Here is a 27940-nt window from a genome sequence, read left to right as displayed (position 1 = left end):
ATATTTGAAGCACAATGGGGTACCATTTTGCAAATAAATATTGTATCTTGTTGTGGTTTCATGTGATTCTTCTCTTATTCTGGCTTTTATTTTAGAATCGGCTAAAAAGAATATAAGGAAACCAAATATTGCATTGTGTAAAAGCAAGACGTTTGGTCAAACTTGCCAACTATTATTTTGCTTTAATTACTCAAGGACGCTTTTAAATATTCAAGTCTGGTGATATGATATCAAGACTTAAGAAAAGAACTAACATGAACAATTCTCTCCATAGATTGGTAAAATAATAAAATCTGAATTTAGCGAGTGACTGTGTGTGTGTGTATGTGTATGTGTGTGTGTGTGTATGTGTGTGTATGTGTATGTGTGTGTGTGTGTGTGTGTGTGTGTGTGTGTGTGTGTATGTGTGTGTGTGTGTGTACATGGGAAGGAAGAGGAAGTGGGCACAATTTTAATCTTATTTCCTTATTAGTCATAAGGTCAACCTGAATTTTACAGTTTAATTTTTTTTCTGTTTCTCATTTCTGAATCTGAGGTCTTACTTCAGGGACTCAATATGGGTCACACATGACAGGTCTTCAGATGGATTGTGACGTTCATTTGTTTTAAAGAATGTCCAAGTTAATGCTCAGCTTCACCGTGAAATATATTTTCACTGGATGATTGACAGCGGCTTCAGTGTATGACTGTCAAGTAGAAACAAGAGGGGGATTGTCATGGTGACGGGGTTATTCTGAATATTGACTGTGGCATGATCTACATGCATCAATAAACTGACAGAAATACTAATGGCCACCGTGTCTATTTCAACAGCCTGCTTATGATATTGTAAATCCAAATACATATGCAAATATATGCAAATGTAATTACTGGTAGAAACTGACAGATTCATATGTAACCCCTTCCTGCTGCACTCCCAATGACCTGTGGGTTGATACTTATCTCACTATATAATTGTCAACATATATCTTTCTGCTGGCATATACCATACCTATGTCCCTATATACTTTCCTTGGATTATTGTACCTATTCTGGTTACAAGAACTGCTTCAGAGACAGAGAGAACAAGAGAACCTTTACTTCCTTCTGACCTATATCATGATTCCCAGACCACATGATTCTGGCTGTCCTTATGGGGACCTAAGACATAACATAGGAAGTTCATTCTTTTCTTGCACTAAGAATGGATTTGGGATTAAGAACAAAATCCGTTACACATGTTTTCCTATATCAAAATCCTTTTAAATACTTCTTTTGTTCTCACAGCATGTGACCTCATTAGTTAGCAGATGTATCCTTATTCCAATTTGGGGAGTAAAGGTGTCTAGGAGATAAGTGACTTTTTTGAGGGCTACAGCTAATAGAAGAATAAACTACTTGGGCCCACATCTGTTGACATACACTCTAGTGCCTTTTCTGTAGGTTCTTATTATTTTCTCAAGTTGAGTACACACTAGTGAATTCATGATACAGCATAGGAAAGTAATTTATAGCACATGGTCTGTTTATTCCTCATTTCCTAAAGCACCTGATTAGAAAGTTCTCGAAGGGAACTAACATGATTAGCTCTGTGTTCTTTGGCATTTTAAAGGGACTCAGAATGTGATGTTTCTGATCACTTCTTTAACATGTGCTACTTTGATTCGATCTGTTACCTTGTACTTTAATTCCAGGTGCTAAGGGCAGTTAATGTGAAAAGGCATGGGATGGTTATCAGGGGACCACGGCCTTCCTTCTTTCCTTTCTTGCTTTCTTCCTTGCTTTTTTCCCTTGCTTCCTTTCTTGCTTCCTTGCCTTTTTCCTCCCTCCCCCATCCTTCCTTTCCTTCCCCTTTTACCTCCCTCTCCCCTCCCCTTCCTTCCTTCTTTCTTGTCTTCCTTCATTCCTTTCTTTCTCTCTCTCTCTTTCTTTCTTTCTTTCTTTCTTTCTTTCTTTCTTTCTTTCTTTCTTTCTTCCCTCCTTCTTTTTCTTTCATCTTTTCTTTTTCCTCTCTGTTTTCTCTCGTTCTCTGCCTCTCTGTCTCTGTCTGTCTCTGTCTCTGTCTGTCTCTGTCTCTCTCTGTTTCTCTATGTCTGTCTGTCTCTATATGTCTGTATGTTTCTGTCTCTCTCTGTCCCTTTATGTCTGTCTGTCTCTGCCTCTCGTCTCTCTCTCTGTCTCCCTCTCTGTCTCTCCTCGTGTCTCTCTTTGTCTCTCTGTTTCTCTGTCTCTCTCTCCCTTCCTCCCTTTCCCTCTCCCTCTCTTTCTCTCTCCTTCTTTCTGACCTTATGACCAAAAGGAGAAACTAAATTCTTGGTAAGGAAGGAAAAAAAAAGCCTCTCTGAAATACAAAGTCTTCACCATCTGGTTCCCTCATTTCTTTGGATCTCTTAAGATGGGCTTATCTCTCTTGGCTCTTGGAGTCTCAAATTGAAAACATTGCTTTGATTTATGTAAGCTGCCTTGATTTATGCACTGTTAAAATGAATATCAGATGGTTTTATACTTTTGCGAAGGCAATAGCTTAAACAGGTAAACTTTATCATATCATCTGAAAATCGTAATGGTGAGACATGGATATTAAATAACATCGCTTAATTGTTTCAACTACCTTGGTATTTGGGATTTGGCCATAACAAAAATTGACTTAAGTTGAATTACAAGACTTACATCCAACACATATTTATTTTGTACCCAGATAGATATAGGAAGCTAAGAGATCCTTTCACCAAGGAAGTTAGGTAAAGATAACAGATAAGTTCCATTTTAAAGAGAAACAGATGCCTGGAAGAAAAGGCACCAACAAAGAAAAGACTGTGCTTGGATCAAACAAACTGAGAAATTGGCTGTGCAGCGCTTCATGAATCCTTCAAGGGGAAAAGAATAATCAAGTGAAAACTTCACATTAAGCAAAATGCCTAGAGAACCCTGTGAGATACTTTCCCAGGAAATTCAAACCTCATGAGTTCCAATGACATACATCGCGTATCCTCGAATTGATTTCTGAGCACCTTCATGGTTTAGATGACTGGCTTGCTAACAGGAAGTCAGAAGAAACTATGCACCACATTGTTTCAGAGGCCCGGGCCACAACAGCAGCGTGGCCTGATTTCATCGGTAAACAGTAGATGGAAAGAACTTAAAAAGACCTGGTATTATTTTGTAATGAGTGTTGTACTTGAGGTAAGGACAGTGTATATGTATCAAATGTATTAGTTGTTAAGTTATAGGTATAAGTTTTGCTGCGAATACTATCTGGTGAAATCAACTTCTATTGCGTTAATATTTTACATTTGCATGTGTTAGACCACAGACATAACTAAATTAGGGGCCATAAAAGCCTGCAAAAGGATCTTTCCAGGTAACCTAGTGGGACAGGTTGTGCTACCAGCTCTTTAATTTCACAACTAATGTAGCTCATTGACCTTCCTCTTTTTTATCTAAGCATAGCTGCTTATCATCAATGTAAGACTTACCTAAATATGATGTGTGTGCCCCACCCCCCACCTTGATCATGGATCCTGGAGACTGTATTCCACAGTGACCTAATAAAATGTCTGAAAGCCTTCATAAATGGTCTTTCTTCTTCAAAGCTCATCTAAACAGGTTCTCTATTGTGGTTGTTGTACGAGTAGACAGAATAAGCAGGAAGAGAAAGCAGTAGGCATGGTTAGACTTTTAGCCAATAAACTAGGTCAGCTTCTGAGACAGAAGGTGTAGCATTCTTCATAGGAAGGAAGGTAGTAAAGGAGACTGAACAGAGTGATGCCAATGGCTCTACTGAGTCATGTGAATGGCTATAAACACCTTGCCCCATCCTCCTATGGGTTCTACTATCTTAGGCTTACTTGCATGCAAATTTGTTCTTTGTCTCTCTTCTGAACCAGAGGCGTGAATCTAAAGGAGTGTTGGAGTGACTATTGGTGTCAGTGTGGACACTTGCACAAAGTCACAGAATAGGAGTATTATGACCTAGTCTTGCCTTCCTTGTATTGATACCAACCCAAGTCAAAGCACCAAAGAAATACTTGCATAGCACATTTACATCTCCTGCTGCATTATTCACAACAATGGTCAATTAATCCAGTCAACAGTCCAGTTGAAGATGTGAATGAATAAAGAAAATGGTGTACCTACATTCAAGGAAAGTTTATGAAGCCCTCGGTAAGCAGTCTAGAATGCCAGCCTGCCTCACTTCTTTTATATATATGATTTATTTATTGTATGTATGTAAGTACACTGTCACTATCTTCAGACACACCAGAAGAGGGCATCAGATCCCATTACAGATGGTTGTGAGCCACCATGTGGTTGCTGGGGTTTGAACTCAGGACCTCTGGAAGTGCTCTTAACCACTGAGCTATCTCTCCAGCCCTGCCTGCCTCACTTCTAAGTAAGCTTGATCTTGAATAACTGTACTAGTTTGGTTTTTTGGTTGTTGTGACCAATATCACCACCAAACACAATTTGGGAAGAAAAGCTTATTGGGCTTACAGGTTACAGTCCATCAAGGAGAAAAGCCGAAGAAGAAACTCGAGGTGAAACCCAGAGGCAAGTACTGAAGCAGGGGTCATAGAAGAAAGATTCCTACTGACTTCCTCTTCAATGTTTGCTTGGCTTCCTTTATTATACAGAATTAGTCCACTTCCCCACAAGAATCACTAAAAACAATGGGATACCCTCCAGTTGATCTTTAATCAAGAAAATGCCCCACAGATTTTCATGTGGGTCAATCTGATGAGTATGTTTTCTCAATTAAAGTTTCTTCTTCTTAAATGACCCTGAGTGTGTCAATTTGATGAAGCACTAAGCAGCCCAGTAACTTATCACCAACTTGATTTAGGAAAATTATTTAAATTTTTAAATATTGGTGATACTTTTAGTCTTAAGATATAGAAAACAACAAAAGAAAAGAAATAGAAAGATAAGTCTGCCAGACAAATATAGAGGCAGATGCCATTGGACTGAGAATGGGGTCCCCAATGGAGGAGTTAGAGAAAGGATAGAAGGAGCTGAAGGGGCTTGCAACCTCATATAAGAAGAACAACAATATAAACCAAACAGATTCCCCAGAGCTCCCAGGGACTAAACCACCAACCAAAGAGTATATTTGGAGGGATCCATGGCTCTTGCCGCATATGTAGCAGAGGATGGCCTTGTCTGGCATCAGTGTGAGGGGAGGCCCTTGGTCCTGTGAAGACTGGATGCCTGGGCGGGGAGGTGGGACAGAGTGGGTGGGTGGTTGGGAGAGCACCCCCATAGAGGCAGGGGGAGAGTGGATGAGATAGGGGATTTCTGAAGGGGAAACTGGAAAAGGAGATAACATTTGAAATGTAAATAAAGAAAATATTCAAAAAAATAAATTTCAAATATCAAAAAAGGAAGATAAGTTAAACCAAAAAGAAAGTATAATTTAATTAATTGGATATCTATGAGTATTTATAGATGTATATATAATCTATAAATATCTAAATTTATGTATCTATCTACAGATATATATCTCTAGATATCTATAAATATGTAGATAAATTAGATATATTTATACAGCTATAAATACTTGTAGATAACCATGTAATTAAAGATTTATCTATAGAAATCTTTATGGATTTTGCAACCAAATATGGGTACAGAACAGCTATGGGTTTACTCAAAATTGCTTAATATGCACATATACTTTGTTTGATAAGAAATCACGGATTTGACATTGTAGATTGCTAGATGATAACATTTTCATTGGATTATTTGGTGCTTGTTTTTCAATCTCAGTCATTAATAACAATCTGAGGGCAAAATTTGTAGTAAACTTCGCGTCTGTTTTTCAGCCTGTCACGCAGTGCATAATTAATGTACACAATGAGAAGAATCCAAACCCCCAAGATTGGCCTGCACCGTTATTAATTCAAATCTTGGACCACATAACTCAAGGAGTCACGTAAAAATGAATTTCCAAAGGCAATAATTTGAATGAATAAGAACATGTTGACATATTTCTTCCATTCCTTGTACACAAATTTTGCGTCATGAGTTATAATCCAGAAGTAAAAACCCAATGTCATTCTTTAATACTGCTTCTAAAAGGGACTATCGATTTGAATTCCCACCATTCAAAATTAGATTCTCAAATTAAGCTAGCATTTGAACCTAAAGGTTTTCAACATTGTGCTGCCAAATGCTTGAGGGCAAAACTGTAAAATTCAGTCATTTAAAAGAGGATTGATCTAAACCAGGACACATATTTGTATTCCAACAAAGGGATGAAATTGTAGGTGTTTGGATGCTAGATTATTTTTCTTTAAGTATTTGTTCTAAATACCTTTAATTACCCTATGTTCCACTTGAAATACTTATCCTTATCTATATTTCTCTTGAGCCTCTAGGAATAGTGCACATACTGACTTTTTAAATGTATTCTACTGGGATAATTATTAAAAAATAAGTGCACAAATCTTAAAATAAGACAGTGCACAAATTTCTGGAAAGATGATGTCACATTGTCATATCTTATGTTTTACTTATCATCATCAATAACAGGGTCAGCCACAGAAGAATGGCTTATTTGAATATTATTTTCCTTGAAGTATACCCTACTTTCATTTTTACATGTGATAACGTAACCAATTATTACAGTTTTTGGCTTCATATTACGTTGTACACAATACTAACAAAGCCTTTATTTTAAGACAATTATCAGACCAAATGTAGGGGAAGTCATAGATTTAAGAAAAAAAGCATTATCTTATAATATCTATTTTATTTAACCTACTTTCCACAGTATTAGGAAAAGGAAGAATGATTGAAATATTCCGATAAAATCCTCCTTGAATTACTCCACAAAACAGCCAGAAAATATTACTATTGTAGATCATAAGGCAGGCCTAAATTAATGTTTTAGTGTTCAATCTCTTTGAGCATCATTATTTTTCAAAATACCTAGGGGGGAGGAGATTGGGTAAATATTAATTTATTCTGAGCATTCTGAGCATATAATCATCTAGACTGAATATCAACAATATTCGTGGGTTTGGTGAGCTGAAGAAAATTTTCATTTTCCTTTTATATCGCTGATAATTTTTTGAAACAGCTAATACAAAAAGATGTTTAGCATGAGAATCCCTGGTTCCGGGAGGATTAGATTACTAGCATCAGTTTAGTATTTCTGAGACAATTGTCAAAAATGACTTTAAAGCATGCTTAATATTGAAACAGACCCCATTCATACCTTAGATTATAACCCAGATAATATAATGGAGCGCTGATGAAGCTGCTTTTCAAAGCTTTTATAAAAGGAATACATGAGTGCTGAAATAAAAATATATGTTTATATTATATTCATAATAGATCTGATTATTTCCACTTAATGGATGAATATATGAGCTGAGGTGTGCCGTGACTCACCAGGGTGACAATAGATTGAACCTTTTTTATTCAGAGCAGTTGCCTTGCCTCTGGTCAGTTAGTAGTTCATGAAGAGCACAGACACCAGGGGATGGGGCACTGTAGTTCATGGATCTCAAACACTTTATCTTTAATAACCTTAAATGATTCTTGTAAGAACAGAGCTTGTTTGAGGTATTTAGCCTGGGAACAGAAATTAAAACAGATGGTTAAAATTGTATTTTTCTGTAGTTGTGCATAAAAACCTGCAACTCACGGATCTATTTTCAATATTAGAAATGCACACAAATTTATTGATGCAAATAATTCTAGGAGTAGAAATTTCTCTTGGTTTGCCAACAAGGAAAGTGTTCCTGTGATTAATAGTTTCTCATGACACCTATGATCAATAAATCTGCAGTCAAATAGAATGAGTCGTTTACTTTTAATTAAAGATGTTAATTTCACTTAAGTTTTAACCTGTCCCAAGTGTGGCTGCCTGAAGTTATGTCCATACAGAAATGACAATTTAATCATTAACCCATAAAGCAATAAAACATGAGCTAAACTGTCAGTTTTAACCGTGTGCTCCAGAATCATAAAGCTATATAATATCAAAGCTTGCATGATCCTCCTTGATTAACCTCTATGATAATTAGCCTTGTAATAAGTACTAAAACAACACACTCATTTTTAAAAATCTCATCAATTTTTACATCCGCTTTATTTTTAGCATACTTTCGTAGTCACAGCAAAATCAGAACGTTTGGATATATATGTATATATCCAAAACACTCAGAACTTGCGGCACCACCAACAGCCCATGGCAGGGTGGCCCTTTCTCTGTAACTTAGGCCTACATTGCTGCACCTTCATCACCTGAAGTCGTGGTTTCTATTATGGGTCTTCCTTAGTGTCATGAATCCTATATGTAACGACATTTGTCTGTCTGTGTAGTATCATCTAGAACAATCTCATTGCTCCAAAAACCTCGCTGGTGCTGGCTACCCTCCTTCTCCAGCAGCCCTGGGAAGCACTGATGGTTCTATTGTTTGTATAAGGTAGAAGAATCTTAAGTACATGTTTAGTAGAAGAAAAACTTCCATGCGGTATAATTTTACCTATATAACATTTTATAAAAGTCAATTATGTTTTTCTAAAGGTTATGTAGTAATGAGTTATTTTATGATTCGTTTTTTTAAATCTCTAAGAATAAGCCCAAGCACATGCACACACATCTTACTAGATTAACTAATAAAAATTTAGTATTTCTTTGCTCTATTTCATTCTAAAATTACTCCTTCTACGAGCCATCAAAGTTAAGGGATTGTTTTCATGTGTTCTTTAAATATGAATAGTGTGTGTGTGTGTGTGTGTGTGTGTGTGACACACGTAGGAATCAAATGTCTATTAATATATCTGAATGTATCTGCCCTGGTTCTAGTATCTGGCTTTCCAGTATTGATTGTAGCAGCTCTGTCCTTCTGTCCTTCTGTCCCCACTGGCTTCTGCACTGATCCTAATTCGCTATCTCAGGACCTTAAAGTTCGGTATGGATTAGTCTGTATTTCCCAGAAGCAGGTCCAATTTCAAAGGTTTGAATGACTATATGGATGGTCAGAGACATTTCTGTCTTACTTCCAGACTTCCGCGGTAGACATGCTCTAGAAAAGTAGCTAATAAACAACAGAAATCTGCTTCTCATACTTTTGGGAGACAGCAGTCAGCAATCATGTACTGACAGATCTCGTGGTGAATTAGGAACCACTTCCTAGTTCATACACAGCCATTTCCCCTCAATTCTCATACAGTGGGAGGCACTAAAAACAGTCAGTTTTAGGATTCTTATGAGGGCACTGATAACATTTGTGGGAATCTCTCTTTTCATAACCATATCAAGTGCCAGACACTCCCCCCAAGCCTTTTCCTGGTACCATCATTGCTACCTGATACCATCCCACTGACGAAGAGTTTCAGTGTCTGGATGTGGGAGGGGTCATAATATTCAGTCCATAACAACAGATAAGGAAAAGACACAATAGGCAAAAAAGAAAGGCTAAATAGGTATTACTTTATTAGTCAACTGCCCCATGTACAATTTGGGCTTTATTCCCCTGGGAGATATGGAAGATATACTCAGAAATGTTCCACTTGGAGGGAGAAATCCGACATGTACACACACTCCAGTAAACTCCACATAGATGTGCATTCCACATGGATATGCACTCTGCATGGATGTGCCAAGGGTGGAGAAACAGAGAGTGGGATCCCTTCTGTCCCATGGATCCATATATCTGTTTCAACATTTACAGAATTGCCGATGACAGTTAAGAATGCAAAATCGCTCATAGTATATTTAATTTTGCTGTTGAAATACTCACTTTTAATAAATATTTCACAATTGAAATTTTTTTTCAGTCTGCACTACACTTTCTCATTTTCAGTTACATTCTTGTTTTTTTCGATTTTTTTTTCCAGGAAATATTTCCCTTCGGTACCATACAATACTGCCTTTGTTCTGATTCCGTTTCCATGACCAGTCTGAGCTGCTTCTGTCAAAATAAAAGTTTCTAATGTGCTGAAGAAGCTCAACTCCACATGCCAGACTTTTATTTTATATTCATGTTAGTAAATCAGTTTTAAGTACCTTAGGGACACACTCAAACATTGACCACTTTATTCTGCTTTCAAGATAGCTTAACATATATAAAAAATTAAATGCTTTTAACTTCAGTAAGGCTCACTTCCAGAGAAAACTGATAGGGTGAAATGGGTGACCAAAGACAAAATTCCCAACATTTCGCTGTTCACTGATATCACCTAAGGTTTTAGTGAGACTCCAAGATTTTTTTTCATGTAAATATTGAATCAGATTTGGGGAAGCTTTGAGGAGACATTGATTTATGGGGTTCCCATTACAGAAAGCATCTCCAGATGCTGCCAATTACCAGTCAACTTTGAGAGGGACACGATAGACACATGATAGCCTGCCATGTACAAGTGGGGTTTCCTTTCCATGTAAAGACATAGTAACAGAAACATCTTATTCTTCCCTTTCTTCCCATGTCTGCTATTACTGAGCCAGGTCAGAATCTCATTGTCACTGGCTTCGTGGTTAGATAGCCTCCTACCTGTTTCAAGCCTCTCTTCATTTGGTCAATACCTGTCATCAAGAAAAGACCCAGGATGAGGCTTCTGCTCCCTTGATAGTCAGATGCTTCTCTCTATGGATTACAGATTCCCTTCTAAAGAATGTCACATACATTTCTTTATGAATCCGAATCTCACAATTGGGTTTCATAATACCTCTTTGCAATGGACACTGAAATCCACTTGAGAATGGTCTGAGATTCGATTTAGCTGAAGACATTCTCTTTCACCTCCACCAACCTCCCCACATTCCCAAAGTCCTATTTTGTCTTCTTTGTCTGTCATTCCTGTAATTCTGTAATTTAATTACGAGCAGCTCTTCAACCTTCTCTCTTACTCCAGCTCAGAGGGAATTCAACCCCTGGGTACACAAATCTCTTTCTCCCAATTCATCAGCATCTGCTTGTCGCATGCTTAGCTGACTGAGAAGGCTCATTCACATGCCTTAGGTTTCTTTTTCCTTCTAGCCTTATAGTTTTGTACAACATTAACATATTTTACAAATCTGATTTGATTCTGTATAAGCATTTGCACAGCCTAATTAGTTTGGTGTAATAGCTCACTGTGTTAATTTCCACATTACTTGATATTGCATTGCTTTGGTTATAAACATTAAGACCAACAGGATCATTTCTGAGATAAAATAAACAAAACAAACCCAGCACCCACCCCCATTCCCAATTTCATGATTTGAAAAGATGGGAAATATTCTATGTTTATACTCTTTTGATTCAATGTCTAAATAATCTTTATTATCATGGAAAAACCTGTGGTAAGACTTAGTAAACCATCACAAGAAAGGCTGTCTATATAGACTAGTAGTAATTCTGCTAATAGGACAGTCATCTGTCCCCTCCCTCAATAAGAACACTGCAAGGGACAGAGATGAAGCTAATTCATGTCAATGCCCCAATGGGCTCCTGATCCAGATAAGAAGATATGTGCTTCACAAACAGAAGACTGATGAAATTAACTTTACATTCTCTTATGGAGTATCTAGTATACTAAAACCTTGGACATAGTTTAAACCAAGAAAACATGTAGTTGAACTCAGAGACACAACTTATTAGTTGTGTAATTTGATCATTACTTGATTGTTTTTCTTTATTATCTTTAGTAGAAGTTTCTTCGAAAGAGAAATAACTAACTTCCCCACTCCTTCCTGTTCTAGTACCTGAGACTTTGGAAGCCACAGAAGTTCAATGACAGTGATAATGTGTGGACTGTTGTCTATATGCAGGTGAAGGCAGGCACAAGAGAAGGCAAGGCCTGTTATTGTTCAGTGAAAAGGTAAGGCAGGCATAGAGTTTTGGGAGAGGAGAGACATTTAATTGAGATTAAAATATCCTGCAGATGTCATGTGGCCCACCCATGATAGCGTGGGTTGGTAGGTTCCCTATTTAATATTTACCACTACAATAATGAGACATAGAGATGCTGTTCATATATTGTGATTATTTTCATCATTGCTTGTGGCAAAGAGAAGTTCCAAGAAATTGAGTGTAGCATTGGCTTCTTCATTCTTATGCAGATCTAACGTCAACTTTCGCACATGGCCTCCAAGAATGAAACCAGACTTCAATAAGACTTCTTTACGTGGACTGTGTCAGATGTCCTTTTGTTGAATGTTCACAGTTTCCTTCTGGTGTGTCTATACAGATCCTTCTCTTAGATCGAAATAAAAAGCCATTCAGAGGACTGAGCCCTTGACTCAACATCACACAGCAAACATCGCTTCTTCTCCCTTGTCAGACGCCAGGCAGTTCTGCTTTCAGTTTATTTCCTCAAGGCAGAGCAGTTCAGAACCAGAAGTCGGACTGGGCCATTTAAGGAGTGAGATGACTTCATGAAACAGGTCTGTGTTCTGGGTACCAACGGGTGTACATTTGGTTAATCAGACACACAGAGACTGGCTGAGTGTGAAGGGGCAAGTTGATATATCCCAAACCAAAGATTTCTTGGCTTTTATGCTAGGAATGCTCTTTATTGATGTTTTTTTTAAGCAGGCATGAACAATAATTCCTTTATTAATCTATTCAACATTTGTACGTTTTTGATTTATGATGGTGGGGCCTGTGGGAGTTCATACTAGCCATACTTTAGTTATTTGGAATTTTATTGGATAGTTTATTTACATTACAAATGTTATCCCCTTTCCTGGTTCTTCCCTCTCCCATCCCCACTCCTCCCTTGTCTATGAGGATACTACCTTTCCCACCCACCCACTCCTACCTCAACACCCCAGCGTTCCCCTACACTGGAGCATCTAGCCTTCACAGGACCAAAGGCTTCTTCTCCTATTAATGCCAGACAATGCCATCCTCTGCTACATATGTGGCTGGAGCCATAGGTGCCCCCATGTGTACTCTTTGGTTGGTGATTTAGTCTCTGGGAGCTATAGGGGGTCTGGTTGGTTGATATTGTTGTTCTTCCTATGAGGTTGCAAACCCCTTCAACTCCTTCAGTCATTTCTCTAACTCCCCCATTGCGGTCCCCATGCCCAGTCTGATGGTTAGCTGCAAGCATTCTCATCTGTATCAGAAAGGCTCTGGCAGAGCCTCTCAGGAGACATTCATATCAGGCTTCTGTCAGCAAGCACTTCTTGGAATCATCAATAGTGACTGGGTTTGGTGGCTGCATATGGGGTGGATCCCCAGGTGGGGCCATCTCTGGGTGGCCTTTCCTTCAGTCTCTGCCCCAATATTTGTCCATGTATTTACTTTTGTATTTTGTTTCCCCTTCTAAGAAGGACTGATGCATCCACATTTTGGTCTTCCTTCTTGAGCTTCATGTGATCTGTAAATTATATCTTGGGTATTCCAAGCTTTTGGGCTAATATCCACATATCAGTGAGTGTGTATCATGTGCTTTCTTTTGTGACTGGGTTACCTCACTCAGGATGATATTTTCTAGTTCCATCCATTTGCCTAAGAATTTCATGAAGTCATTGTTTTTAATAGCTGGGTAATACTGTGTAGATGTACCACATTTTCTGTATCCACATCTCTGTTGAAGGACATCTAGGTTCTTTCCAGGTTCTGGCTATTATAAATAAAGCCAGAATTGTTTTTCTGGGAATTTTTTCAGTGGCTGGATGTTCACTTTGACCAGCCTGCAAAGCTGGGGTAGGGGTAGAAGATGAGCTGTGCATAGCGTTGTCACATTGCTCGTGTTTATCCAATTCTATTTCACTGTTCCTTTCCTTCTCATATAAGAGCACATATCAGATCTGCAGTTTTTTGTACAGCTTTAAGTGTCCAAATGATACAGTTCTTGGCAGTGTCACTGTTTCTTCTGTTTCTACTTTTTTCTTTTGGTATATAGAGGAAAAAATAACATTTGACAACAGGCATTTAGAAATGTTACAGAAGGAAAGTAAGAAGCCATCTCTGTCGACCTATGACTGGGTCTTTGCCATGGAAGGGATGGGAGAGTGTTTTAGGGTTGCTAAAGTATCTTCTTGCATTTACGGCTGACTAGACTTCTTAGGGAAGAGAGTGCCTATCACTCACAATTATGGGCAATATGTGTCCTGCTTTATATTGTATGCAGTGGGAAAGCTCCTGGTTGAAACATTTGGGAATATTTACTAATAATGCATTGAAAACATGAAGAACAAATCTTTCACAGTGGATGATCAGTAAATAATCATAAGTTTGCTGTCTTGGAAGACTTTCTTCTGACTGAAGTGAGATATCAGGAACAAAGGATTAGTTTCTAGTTCAAGAACAGAATGTTGGAACTAAAGAAATGGTTCAGAGGTTAAGAGCACTTACTTCTCTTCCTTAAATCTGCATTTGGTTCCCAGAATCTTCTGTAATTACTACCTCAATGCCCTCTCATGACTTTGGTAGTACCTGTATTCACATGGTGCACATAACCCCGCCCCCCCTACACACATACAGACTTGAGACTGAGAATATGAGACAAATGGTAAAGAATTCTTTCATTTCCCAGTTCAGCAATCTGATTACTACACTTCATTGAAAATCAGACTGTGTGGAAAGAGTCTGATAGAACTAGTTGGGTACATTGGATCGTGGATTTCAGTAAACTTATTTTGTACTTGTTCCTGTAGTTGTCCCCACACAGAAAATGGTATTGTGCTTATATGTAAGACCATAACTTCTCTGAGCTACAGGACAAATAAAGAGAGGGTAAGGAAATTTCAGAGTCACAGCTCAAGGGTTGTGAACTGACAGAACCTGAAATATATACCAGATATGATATGCAAGGGATGGAAGGAAAGGGCTACACTCTAGGAAAATATCTAGGGATTACATTAGGATTTCCCTTGTGCTCAGAAAATAGATCAGGAACGATAGAGGTAATCAGGGTATGTCAGGGAGTAGGATGCTTTTGGAATATAAGTCTCATACTAGGGTGACTTTTTAGCTTTGATTGACAACTTGAAAGGATCCAGACCCTGAAGAGAGAAGATTTTGTGCATGTAGGTAAGGGTTTTTCATATTAGGCTCATCGAGGTAAGAAGAGACACTCACAAGAGCTATTCCTCAGGGAAAGGCTTCCAGGTCGTTTACAGCCAGTTTCCTTCAGGTCCTGTGTCTGAAATATGTACAATCTTCAACAAAAGAAACTTACCTTCAAGGCATGAGGCAACCAGTGGCAATGGCAAGAGTCTACATTGTTTTGGGATCATCTGCTCAAAGGTAAATTTCCTATGCCTGGTACTGGAGATTATGAGGCTACAGCTCATAAGTACAGCATTATAATCTTAAGTGGCATAATTTCATTTTATAATATAGTATATTATATACTTTATTATATATATTCCTTCCTCTGCCTTTATATTCTCCCCTGCCTATCCAGTTAAATTCACCACTTATTTGTCAGTTTTCAACTTCCCCTTTCATAACATTTTTACCCTATTATTCCCCTATCCATATTTCCTTCTTTACTTCATATAAGATATAAGATAGTATGAGATAGAAACGAAATAAAATGTAAGAAGATATAATGGAAATAAGATAGACATAAGGTATAAGATATGAGACAATATGAATAAAACTAAATCTATCATAGAATTAAGCTGAATCACTCTTTAACATATGCCCAGCAGATTTATCATCCTACCTACAGATACTTGATCAGCTGTATTCATTGTTATTTTATTTATAATATCTAGGAAATAGAAATAATTTAATTGTCATTCAACTTATATGCTGATAATAAAAATGTGTTGCCTGTACAGAATTGAATCCTGTTTATCTATAACAAAAACTTAAAACACAAACTTTGATAAAGATATAAGATTTAAGACACATATGAGATGATAAAAGATATAAGTATAAAAGTATGGGAAATGACTTTATAAATAAGACTCCACTTGCCCAAGAATTAAGGCCAACAGTGGACAAATGAAATCTCATAAAGCTAAAACAGCTCCTTAGAGCAAAAGAAAGAGGTATACAGAGTGGGAAGGAACTTTTGCCAGTTATACACCTCACTGAGAATTACTATCTAGAATATGTAAAGAACTCAAATCAAGTGAAAAACAAACAAAAAGCAAAGTCAAGAAAACTAAAAATCCAATTAAAAAAAGTCTACCGATCTGACTACAGTTCTCAAACAAAAAAAAAGTCTAAAAGATTTGACAAAAGAAGAGTTCACCACCTTAACAACTGAGAAAATGCAAAATAGGTTACTGTAAGATTTCATCTTTCCTCAGCCAGAATGGTTAGATCAAGAAAACAAATAACAAAAGCAACCTTGGCTGTGGAGAGAGGAGAAATCTCATTCCCTGTCACTGTGAATGAAAACTGGTTTAACTAGTCAGGAAATCAGTGAGGGGAATTGTCAAAAAGCAAAAACTAAATCTTGCATATAATTAAGCTATATCAGTCCTTAACTTATGCCCAGGGGATGTATCATCCTACCCCACAGATACATGATGAGCCACGTTCATTGTTACTTTATTTACAATATCTAGGACATGGAAATAATTTAGCTGTCTTTCAGCTTATGTGTTGATAATAAAAATGTGGTGGATGTACAGAATTGAATCCTATTCATCTATAAAGAAAACTGAAATCACAAACTTTGTATGTAAATAGGTAGAACTAAAATATGTGTCGTGAGTGAGGTAACTCAGAAACAGAAAGACAAATGATATTTTGTCTCTTAGTTGTAATTCCTAGCTTGGGATCTTTAGATATGAGCGTATAACAGAGTAACCTCAGATTCCAAGAATGTAAAAAGGGACCAAAGAAGATAGGGAGGCCCTAAGAGAGAAAATCATGCCTAGTGATTGTAAATCTAGCTGGTGATGTCACAGACCCCAGAGGAGAATGAATCACCACCGCTTTCCTGAGCAATTCTGATCGCCAACTTCATTCTTTTTTCTTTTTTGTTCTTTTTTTTTTCAGGGCTGAGAACCGAACCCAGGGCCTTGGGCTTACTAGGCAAGCGCTCTACCACTGAGCAAAATCCCCAACCCCACCAACTTCATTCTTAATACTCATCCCTACATCCACAGTTCAGTGAAGCTCTAACCCTTCATCAAAGAAGCTTCTTTTTGCAGGAGACAGAGACCATCACAGAAATCAAGAACTTCTCAAGGTACAGAGAACAACTGGCCTTGGGTACAAACCAGAGAACCAGGATGTCTGCTATGAGACAGTGTCTTCTGATTATGACAGGAAAGTGGTATCAATGGAATCTTGACAATAGGACCACCTAAAGAAGACCAGAATAGTTACAACTAAAACCCAGGTGTCATACCAACATAAATGATGTAAATATCACAATACCTTACAGCTAGATGTAGGACCATTGGTAATTATTGGCACTGAGAGAGGGAGAATCAGTTTTCTCCAGGGATGAGACCTTGATAGGTTGACTAATCTCAAGTGGTCAAGGGGCCAACTCTAAACATATGTATATGTGAATAACACTTAATGGAATCAACAGATCACATATACACCCCCCTCACACACACCTTATACACACATGCATACACACAGATACCAGATATATACACACTCCTCTCTCTCTCTCTCTCTCTCTCTCACACACACACACACACACACACACACACACACACACACACAAACACACACACATAACAACACAACAATATATAGAAAAAAATGAATTTGAGAAGGAATGACAGAAAACAGGATACAGGGAGGAGTATAAATGATGTAACTACAGAATATGTGTATGTAAGAGATGACATGACACATACGCACATGTGTATGTGAAATTTATTTTAAATAAAAAATACAAATATGTTGAATGTTTGTATTTTTAAAAATATCCCAAATCCCATTAATTAGTAGACAGGTGAAATAGCTTTAGACAGATTAGGAAATGTAGATTTCATGGAAAGGAGTGCTGTACAGGACCAAATAGCACTTCTAGATGTTAAAACCTTTAATGCACCAAACAATATTATTACTACAAATCTAGATGATGGTGCATCAGTATCAGCGACTTAAAGTCTGTGAAGTGACTGGTAGAACTGGTAGGTAAAATGGAGAAGCTGACAATTATACTTAGAGTTTTTAGGTCTCTCAAGAGTGATATCGTAAGTATGCAGGCAATAAAGATGCAGAAGCTTTCAACACCAATGTCAAATGTGTCAATGGCTTGGCACAATTGGTGTTTGTAATGCAACCTTCTTTTAAGCAGCAGAATACTCATTGTTTTCCATTGAAAATGGAACCTTTTGAAGCTAGATTACTTCCTATGCCATATTTAGAACTCAATGAATTTAAACTAATTAAATATGTTTTTTGATCAAACAGAATTAAATGAATAATAAAAAAACAGATTGACATCTCAGAAAAATCCATAAATATTTGAAAATATAGTAACCCACTCATGGATGCACAAACTGGCCAAAGAAGAAATTTGAAAAAAAAAAACTAAAACAGCGTGTCAGTACACAACAGAGCTTACAAAACTGTGGTTAGGTGTGGCCATGGTAACTGCACACTCAGAGACGTTGAAAGCATTTACGCTAGTGGTCGCATCCTCTGCTTTGAAAGCTAAAAATAAAATAAATTATATTTAACAAAAGCAGAGTAGTAATAATGATAGAAGTATAAAAACACATATTAGATGGAAAATAAAATAAAATTCCATATCATAAAGATAAAATGAAATACAAATTGCACAGAAAATCAATGGCTGATCAGGAAAGTAAATGCATGTGAGAAATGACCATATGGGACAATGAGGAGGCATTGACTATTACACGTTCTCAAAGAATGAGAAGTGTAGACTAAAAACCGGAGGCTACTAAATGTGAGATCTCAGATTGCAAAAAAAAAAAGTATAGTGGCAAGATCAAATGCTATCCTGCTCACCACAGTTTACCCAAGGAAACCCCACTCTGCACAGCCATAACTATACCTAAGAACCTTCTCTAAGGGATATTTCCAATACAAACATCTTCATCACAGAATTCAACCAGACTTTTGAGAGAGAGAGAGAGAGAGAGAGAGAGAGAGAGAGAGAGAGAGAGAGAGACTGAGAGACACACACACACACCCAGAGAGAGAGAGAGAGAGAGAGAGAGAGAGAGAGACTGAGAGTCATACTGTAAGTCTTAAAGAAAGAAAGCTAAAGAGGATAGAACATCTCACTTTGCCCACAAGCTGCTATGGTCACAGAAGTGGTTGCTGGATAAAGAAGGGCTTAAGGACACAGGAAATTACCTAGAATGGTCTCCAGGTAATTCAGAATAAGACTGTACAGATGGACCTGTTAGCCTCAGGCCTCTTTGGTGCTCATGAGGTCCCAGAACTGACTCTCAGTGGTTCATATTCCTAGGGAACTAACGGTCTTGCTGCCCACAATGGTGTGGTCAATACCTGAGAGATTCACCCCTGGAGAGTAAGTACTTCACATAGAGAACTGCCTTCCTTCCTCTGCCTCTGCCTCTCTCTTGGAGACACCCCAGCAGCACCCCACTGATACATTTTCTTTCCCTTCACATTTATATTGGGGGGATTAAAATGGGGATGTTAAAATGCTTTTGAATTCATCTCGCCCATAGACAAACGCTTCCTGCCCATCACTCTATGCAGAAGGATTATTGAAGGTGAGAGAGGAGTGAAGAATGTCTTGGGAGGCAGCCAGAATCGCCATTTTCTCCCTCAAATTAGATTATCTAAAGGAAAACTCATGATCTAGTGCACAAACTATTTCCATTTCCCCCTGAGCATTGTTCTGTGGTTATTAACATGTTTCTTGGTTGGATTGTTCAACTAAACCATATTTTTTCTTTAAAACAAACAGATATTCTATGTGATCATTAAAATCTCTACCTAATGGGGAAAAATGCCTCTTATAATGTATGTGCTGTTAACTAGCAGTGTGTGCTGGTGCATGGGGGAAAGGTGTCAGGCTATAAACCATCACCGGAATACCGTGGTGGTTCAGTTACTTTGTGGTTTTAGCCATGAATCTTCTTTGTTTACATTAGAATTAATCACATTTAGTGACCCTTCGGTAAGTGTCATTGTGACTTGTCCTCCTCAAGCTAAGTCCATGATTCAGTATATGTTATTATGCTTTAGGGTACACGAGAACAGGTGACCCCTCTGTGACCTACACAGGCACTTGAGTGGAGAAAGGTTCACAGGATGCCTACGATGTTGAAAATAGATATTAGCACACATGGGCATCACCGGCATACAAAACTCACACATGTATGAGTAATATACGCTTAAATGATTGAGAGTTTATTAAAAATGTGGAAACTGAACTTTGCTAAAGAGACTTCAATAAATAAACTTACCTTACCTCTATTTTCCTTAAAGTACTTTCAAGGAATCCTTGATTTTAGAAAAATACATACTCCTCCCCTATGTACACACTCATATATTTGGGATCAAAACATAACCTCATAAATTTCCTATTAGAAAAAAAAATTGCGATTCTCTAAATGGGTACTCTGGTTCACCCGCTTGAGGGTCATACTCAACCTCCCCAGGTTGAGAAAATAAAGCCTGGAAAGAAGTCCAAATAATCTACAATAAATTAAATTCTTCCATTCTTGGGGAAGCTGCTTGAGATCAGGAACAAATTAGCATATTTCCCAGTCTCCAGATGTGCTCTTGCATAATGCGAGCCGCTTGTTGAATCTTAATTTTATATTAAGAACTACTAATCTCCATGTAGCATTTATAAAATACACAGCCAAAGTTTAGTGATACTTGACCCTGATCATTCTGAACTGCAACTGGACTCCTAATATTCTTAAAATTTGGACCAAGTAATGGACACGAGCTGTGGACTGTAATAGTTTGTGGGGTCTGAAAAATTGTTCCCATCTCTCTTCATGTTGCATTTCCCTCCATCTATGAGAAACAAGAGGCAAGCATAGTTGAAAGTCAATGGGCTGCCCTTTCTGTTTAATCCAAGATGTTTTTAGAACTCAAAATGAAAGAATTTAGGAACAGTTATTTTCTTCTTCTTCTGATCTTTCTAATGCCCTTTGAATTAACAGCTTAGCTGGCACTTTCATTGTTGTCTGGCCAAAGCACTGTCCTCATAGACCGGGATGAATGGTAATTTGTCAGCCCGGCTAAATGATACATGTCCTCCTATCTTTTGATTTCCCATGGCTGTTCACACTGGGGGGCTCCATCCATTTACTGTTTTCTCTGGAAATCTTTACATCTGAATCAGAGAGCAAGAGGCTAAGCCACTCAGTGTTAACTCAGTGTTAGCTCAGTGTCAGCTCCTCTCTCCCAGCCTGTCTTCCTCTCCCAGTACCTGACATCCCGAAGTCTATGCTTCCTGAAGGAGGATTCCTAAGTGCTACGCATAAAGAATAAAATGGCTGACTTACTTGCAAAAATTAAATCTTTGAAATTAAGCTAACTTTTTTTTATAATGAAAAATTTCCCAAAGCTATGAAAAACATAAAACAACATGAAAAAGTCTTAATCATTATTGGAAAGAGCTAATGGAATTAGATAGGTTTTGTTTAAAATTTCTCATAACTTTGTAAGGAGGCTGCACAGAATTTTATTCTGGGAGAATTTGACAGACTGTAATTTCTGAGTCTGGTTATGGGAAACCCACAAAGGCTTTTCCCTTTGTAAAGGTAAAGCAATAAAGGAATAAAATCAGGAATCTGAGTAACAATCCACAAAACCTTGTGGGTCACCAAACTGCATGAAAGAAGTCTAAGCAGCCAACTTAGAATGAATTCATGTCTAGAGACACATTTGATTCCTGATGCAATGCGATAGCTGCTTTGTAGAGAAACATAAAAATATTTTAAAATCACTTAATTCACTTCTAGTTGCATATCACAAATGCAAATAACACAATGACCAAGGCAAGGAAGTCAATCTGCAGGTAATTCTGAGCCTTCCAGTAGGGCATTTAATGCTTACTAGAGATGAGATTTCTTCTTTGCTGTTTTTTTTTTTTTTTCTGAGTCTGTATGTAGTGAAGCCTCTGGAAATGGTTACATAAATTAAATGAACCGAGCCTGCCGGCATAGTCTTACATAAGAAGTTCATCAAGTTTTCTTACAGGGACTATCACCCCTCGGTCATTTGGCTGAAGCAGTGGTTCTTAACCTTTTAGGGGTCACCTAAGACCACCAGGGAACACAAATATCAATATTACAATACATAACAGTAACAGAATTACAGTTATGAAATAGCAGCAAAAATAATTATATGGTCAAGGGAGGGGGGATCACCACAATAGGATTTGCAACATTATGAAAGTTGAGAAACAGTGGGGTGGAACATCTGCCCCTTCTGGATGGATGCAGTTTGGAGAACAGCACAAAGCCTGGAGTCAAGACCTGAGGAGAGGCATGACTAAACAGGCTGGACCCTCCCTCTTGTAGGACATAGTATTTCCTAAACTGCAGAATGTACAAAGATACCTGTGCATCCACGTTCATTGCTGTTTAATTCACACTAGCTAGGAGATGGAAATAGTCTAGATATCTATCAAGTGATAAATGGTTAATGAAATGTGGAACATTTAAATTGTACAATATTATTTAGCTATGAAGAAAATGAAGCTATGAAATTTGCAGAGAAGTGGATAGATCTGGAATCAATAATTTTGAATGGATTATCACAGACCTTGAAAGACAAATGTCACACATTTTCTCTCATTTATAGAAGCTATCCTTGAATCTTTCGATATGTGTGTTTCATTTGAACTAACTATAGAGGTCAGGATATTAATAAGGGAACTTGTGGAGCTATTAAAGTGAGTATAAAAGGTTAAGAGGGGGATAATGATACAGAAGGGATTTAATGAAGATGGAACGGTGGTTTAGGGTTGATGAGGGAATACAAGGAGGAATAATGACTACAGACAATCAAAATTAATTCTGAAAATTTTCATATGTAAATCTACTACTGTAGAAGCTTCCTAACACACACACACACACACACACACACACACACACACACGTGTGTGGGAGGGGAAGGGAGGGAACGAGGAGAGAGAGAGAGAGAGAGAGAGAGAGAGAGAGAGAGAGTTTAAATTGAGTTATCTTATAATGAGGCAGCAATGTCTTTACTGGATACTTCAGCATAGCAGATAAAATGCTCAGTCCCAGGAATGGGTTAACTCCGTTGGAGTCATAGTCCATGACAATTCTTTTGGTTATTTTGAAAACTTTCCAGTAAGACTGTGTTGCTGATGACATCGCTTGCCTGAGTTACAGAACATGAAGAAATCAAACATATATCGATCTGGAAGCTTCCTCTCTACTGGCTAGCTTTCATTGTTCTAGAAAGTGCTTTGCATAATCCTTGAATAGAAAAGGAAACAGAAATCTCACCTAGCTGTGAACTCTTTAACCTACATTGATCAGTTAAGCAGACACAGGCCCTAGTGTCTTGTAAGTAACAAACTACTTTCTGATTGAATTTAAAGACCATTCCACAAGACTGAAACCATATTTAACACCTTTACCAAGTCTAAGAACCTGTGGCTAGGCTAGGTCCTAGCCCTAAGGTGACAGCCTATTACTATTACTTTAGTATATGGACACAGTACTAAGCTGACACATACTGACTTACTGGTATACCAATTAGTGGACCCTCAACCTTCTTCAGACAAACTTCTTTTCATAGTAGGTGACAATTGACACCAGGACCCACACTAATCAAGATCCAGGGAATAAGAGACTAGAATATTCAGGACTACACAGGACATCTTTATAATACCTCTCCTCCCAGTGCTCAGGGATCATTGTAGTAGAAAGTATAGAAACATTGTAAGGCCATAAGCAGCAGATGACCACAAGGAGGCAGTCATTTCAGGACACAGTAAGGTGGTTGCACATATATACTCTTAGACGTTGAGATAGTATCCACAAGACCCACACAGGCTCAGGTCAGAAAATATTCCAGTACGAACAGGGAAGGTATGAATGAATAATTCCCAGTCTCTCACTAAGAAGCTACATGCCATTAATACCTGCTTGTGGAAGAACAGTTTTCTTTAATGGTGGTGTCCTGACCACAAGGCTGACTACAAATGCAGGTCACATACCCAAAAGTATAAAGGCAGCACAGACTGAATTTGAGGGAAAAAGACACAAATCTGGGTGTGTTAAACTAGGCAGCTGGACCTAGCTGAATGGGAGGAGAGATGAATAGGATCAAAAGAGCATTGCATGGAATTCTCAAAGAACTAATAATAACAAAAAATTAAACTTTATATGTAAAAATTATGTAAAATGTGTGGTTATTGTCTACAGGTTTCCTCGAAACAGAGCTATAATCATTGATTTAGGTAATGTCTGTAGGCCTTTTATACAAAGATTATAGTTGATTAGTTACAACAGAAAGCATATGGCTCACAATGTAATATTTAATGCTAGCCCTTCACAGAAAACACTGACTCTTGAATAGTGTATTCTTTTATTTATGATTAGCTCTCAATCTAGATTTTGTATCATACATTCAATTACTTCACTTGAGTTCCAATTTGGGTGGCACTTTTTGACTGCTGGTTTGTCCTCTAAATTCTTGACAGGATAATACATTTTTCTTTAGATGTAATGTCCCCTGAGTTGTCACATGTTAACTCTTTGTTCTGTCACTTGAAAATTAATAAAAAAAAAAATCTGTGATCTAACAGAGAGCACACCATTTTTCTTTACCTCAGGAGGGGCCTGGAATTGAAGGACCACTTTTTTAAAAGAGATGTTTCAATAATCCCAGTCAGATCTATGTTTCCTCCTTTCAGACATAAAGGAGAAATAAGATTTTTCCTTCTCTCTTGTGCTTTGCAATCTCCATACAGCAGCTCAGCAGTTACTGAATAATCTTGCTCGCTTCAAGGATGCTGAATGCTAAACTGTAAAGGGTATTGACTTATCCTGGTGACTTAGGAGGTCCCCCAGGATACACAGTGGTCCATTTTTCATTGTTTTCCCTGTACTTGCAGAGGGAGAATTTTCACCTGACCTAGAGTAGTAGAAACCTGTGATTTTAGGCGATATATTATTGATGTAGTCTCTTGACACTTGCGTTGTCCCTGGACTAAAGGAATGCTTGGTTAAAATGAACCTTGTTTCTTGGATAAATCAGCACGGCACAGCAGCTTTTCTATTGGCAACCATTTTGACAGTCTATCTATAGCACAGTAGACTGAGGAGTAAGATGCGACGCAGCTGCACTCTTAGGTGTTTCATCCCTAAGCACAGCTTCGAAGCTGTGAAAGCACTTCTGTAAGTGTTTTGAATTTAAATGGTTGCAATGTGATAATTATCACTCTATTTATAGCATGTTCCTTGGCTCGCATGTATTTGGAATAAAATATAAGTTCATTGTTTGCTATATACATGCACATATTGCATTTTGAATAAATGTCAGTGTAGGTCAAGTTTTATAGTTCGGTAACAACTGTAGTTTTAAACATGGTAGTAGTCCTAATCCTTATAAATCTTTTAATTTTGTTTAGGTAATTATAATAAAACATCTAATACCCATTGTGAATAAAACCCTGTGATGTGAAGGATTAATCCAAGAAGTGCCCCACAATACTCATGTAGGTTGAGTCTTCATGGCATGTTTATAATCCCCACTTATGTACCATGGCTAGGATTTCAGTTTACTCCATTGCAGTCTCCATTGCCTATCTTATTCCTGATAAGTAGTCATTGCCAAGTATTTACTGAAAGAATAAACTAAATTTATAAGTACTGGAGTAGTATAATGAACATCTGAAATTTGGTATGACTTTTTTATAGAAATTGCTTTTTATATCTTCGTAACAACAATTTGATAAAATGGCCATATAGGTTCATATAGAAGCTAAGAGGGACACGTAGATCTATCATGATATCAGCATCAGAATAAAGGATGTCTTTATGAAGCAGTCAACGAAATAGAGCCCTACAGGGTAAGATGGCCAGAGTGTGTAACTTTCCTCAGTGGTGAAATACGGTAACTGAGAGACTTGGGTAACCCGTTACTGCCTTCACCAAGCACATTTTTTGAGAGCAACCGTTCTTAACTTATGGTTAATGATCCCTTTGAGGGGCCAGATGACCCTTTCATTGGTTCCTGCAAAACCATCTGAAAACACAGATATTTACATTACTATTCATACCAGTAGCACAATTACAGTTATGGAGTAGCAGCGAAAAAAATGGCTGGAGGTCACCGCAACGTGAGGAACTGCATTAAAGGGTCACAGCGTTGAGAAGGTTGAGAAGCACTGCTTTCGGGGTTTTACGGTCAAACAAACAAATCTCTATGCTCCAATTTATAGATCATTACCAAAAATTCCCATAGACCTGGGCGTGGCTGCCCAGCCTCCTTGATATCTCTACAAACACCTGAGATAGCATTCTATTTCCCTTTGTATGAGTTTGCTCAGTTCTTGAAACTGACTAATCTTGAGTGTTCGGCTTATTACCATTTTGCTAAGCTATGGTACCATACTGTGCAGGCTTTGTGGCTTCTGAAGCTTCAGTTCTAGCTGATCCACTGGAGGACAGACACACTAGGGTGACTTAAGTAAAAAATAAATAAATAAAGCCAACAATGACAAAGCCAACAAAGACATGCTTAGATCTATTTGTTCGCTTGATTATGGAATTTTGCCTGTAAGAGTTAATATACCTGGCATGCATGCAGAACTTACAGAGGCAGGAGAGTGCTGATCTAGAACTGGAGTTGTAGGCGGTTGTAAGCTCTATTGTTTTAGCTCTTGTAAACAAACCTGGGGCCTCTAGAAGAACAGTTAAGTGCTGTCAGCTGCAGAGCCATCTCTCCGTCTCCCAAAGTGACATGTTCCAAAATATAGGTTAGTAGTTTAACACAGTTCAAACATATTTCTCCCTTTAACAGGGTCTGTTACAAGTCCTGGTAAACGGATATGCGACCCATCTCCGTGGGACAACTAACTAGATGGTCTATTGAGTTCTGATGGACTATTCTAAGACAGCAAAACCTCGAAATTGCTGGTCAGTCAATCAGGGCAGAGATGGTGCAGTAGCACGAAAAAAGACTTCTGCACCGAGGTGAGACAATGCTCGAGTGTTAGGAGCCATAATGGTTCAACGTGCCCAATGCAGAGAACATACCGTTCCCTGACTAAAGCTGTGAGAACAGCCACAGGTGCTGGGTATTACCAGCGTTCAAGTGTTGCGTTATTCAATTACCAACCAAGCCCTTTGACTTCAATGACTGTTAAAGGACAAACGACCAAAGAACACGGTGCATGTTGGGATTTTACCTAATAAGATTAGCATTGAGAAGAAAGTAAGATGGGTAAGGGAAGAGATAAATACTAGACTAATTTCTAAAAGTAAGAAAGCAGGTAAAGTGAGTTGTGCTATTACTGATGTCCACAGATTCTAGAGCTTGTTAAAGTTACGAACAGTTATAATTTCAAGGTACAAAGATGACCGGGATATGAATTAGCGAACGAGGAGAATGTATACGAATAAAGGAAAATCTTGTAAGATGTGGGTAACACAGTAAAGAATGCCTGTGTTAGGCTATGCCTAACATGTACAGCAAATCTAAAACTGAGCAATATATAAACAGAAGCAAAACCATCATGAGACTTTTACACGAGAGTGGAGGTTTGCCGGCCTGGGCTGGAGTGGAGAAGGGGTTGTTATACTTAAATCCCGGATTTTCTTATCCTGAGAGTATGAGGAGTTTGGCTGTTCCACTAACCTTCTCTGGGACCAACAGACTCCAGCAGCTAGGGTGGAAACGCCTGGGGAATGCAGCAACTGATAAGCTCATACGTCTCCAAGGTTACTAGGCCTGGTTGTTCTATCCAACTGCTGGGCCTGAAACAGCCTGTGTTGTTCCTGTCTCTAGGACCTTATGAGATTCCTTTCTGGACTCCCGCTGCTCCAGAGAAGGCAAATGAAGCACCCTCGTGTTCTTGCCCCACACAGTAACATACCACTACATGGGCTCAACCAGCAATTTCCCTAGGGAAT

At 38.1% G+C, this 27940-nt stretch overlaps 1 long non-coding RNA gene across 3 annotated transcripts in view; it reads right to left on the bottom strand.

Moving 5' to 3' along the window:
• LOC102550301 (uncharacterized) overlaps positions 1-27733 on the bottom strand; it is a 191783-nt gene extending 164050 nt beyond the window's left edge. Inside the window, exons 1-3 of one of the 3 annotated variants that reach the window (XR_015645247.1) lie at positions 27666-27717; positions 9735-9905; positions 7375-7557 (exon numbers count right to left, since the gene is read on the bottom strand). This is a non-coding gene — a long non-coding RNA (uncharacterized LOC102550301). Of the gene's footprint in view, positions 1-7374; positions 7558-9734; positions 9906-27665 lie in introns of all 3 variants that reach the window. The other 2 variants (XR_015645248.1, XR_015645249.1) reach the window with 2 other exon arrangements.
• Between the last annotated feature and the right edge of the window lie 207 nt (positions 27734-27940).

This window comes from Rattus norvegicus, chromosome 20 (genome assembly GCF_021556685.1).
Source record: "Rattus norvegicus strain SHRSP/BbbUtx chromosome 20, alternate assembly SHRSP_T2T, whole genome shotgun sequence".
Classification (NCBI taxonomy): Eukaryota; Metazoa; Chordata; class Mammalia; order Rodentia; family Muridae; genus Rattus; species Rattus norvegicus.
This window is presented reverse-complemented; position numbering and strand designations above follow the sequence as displayed.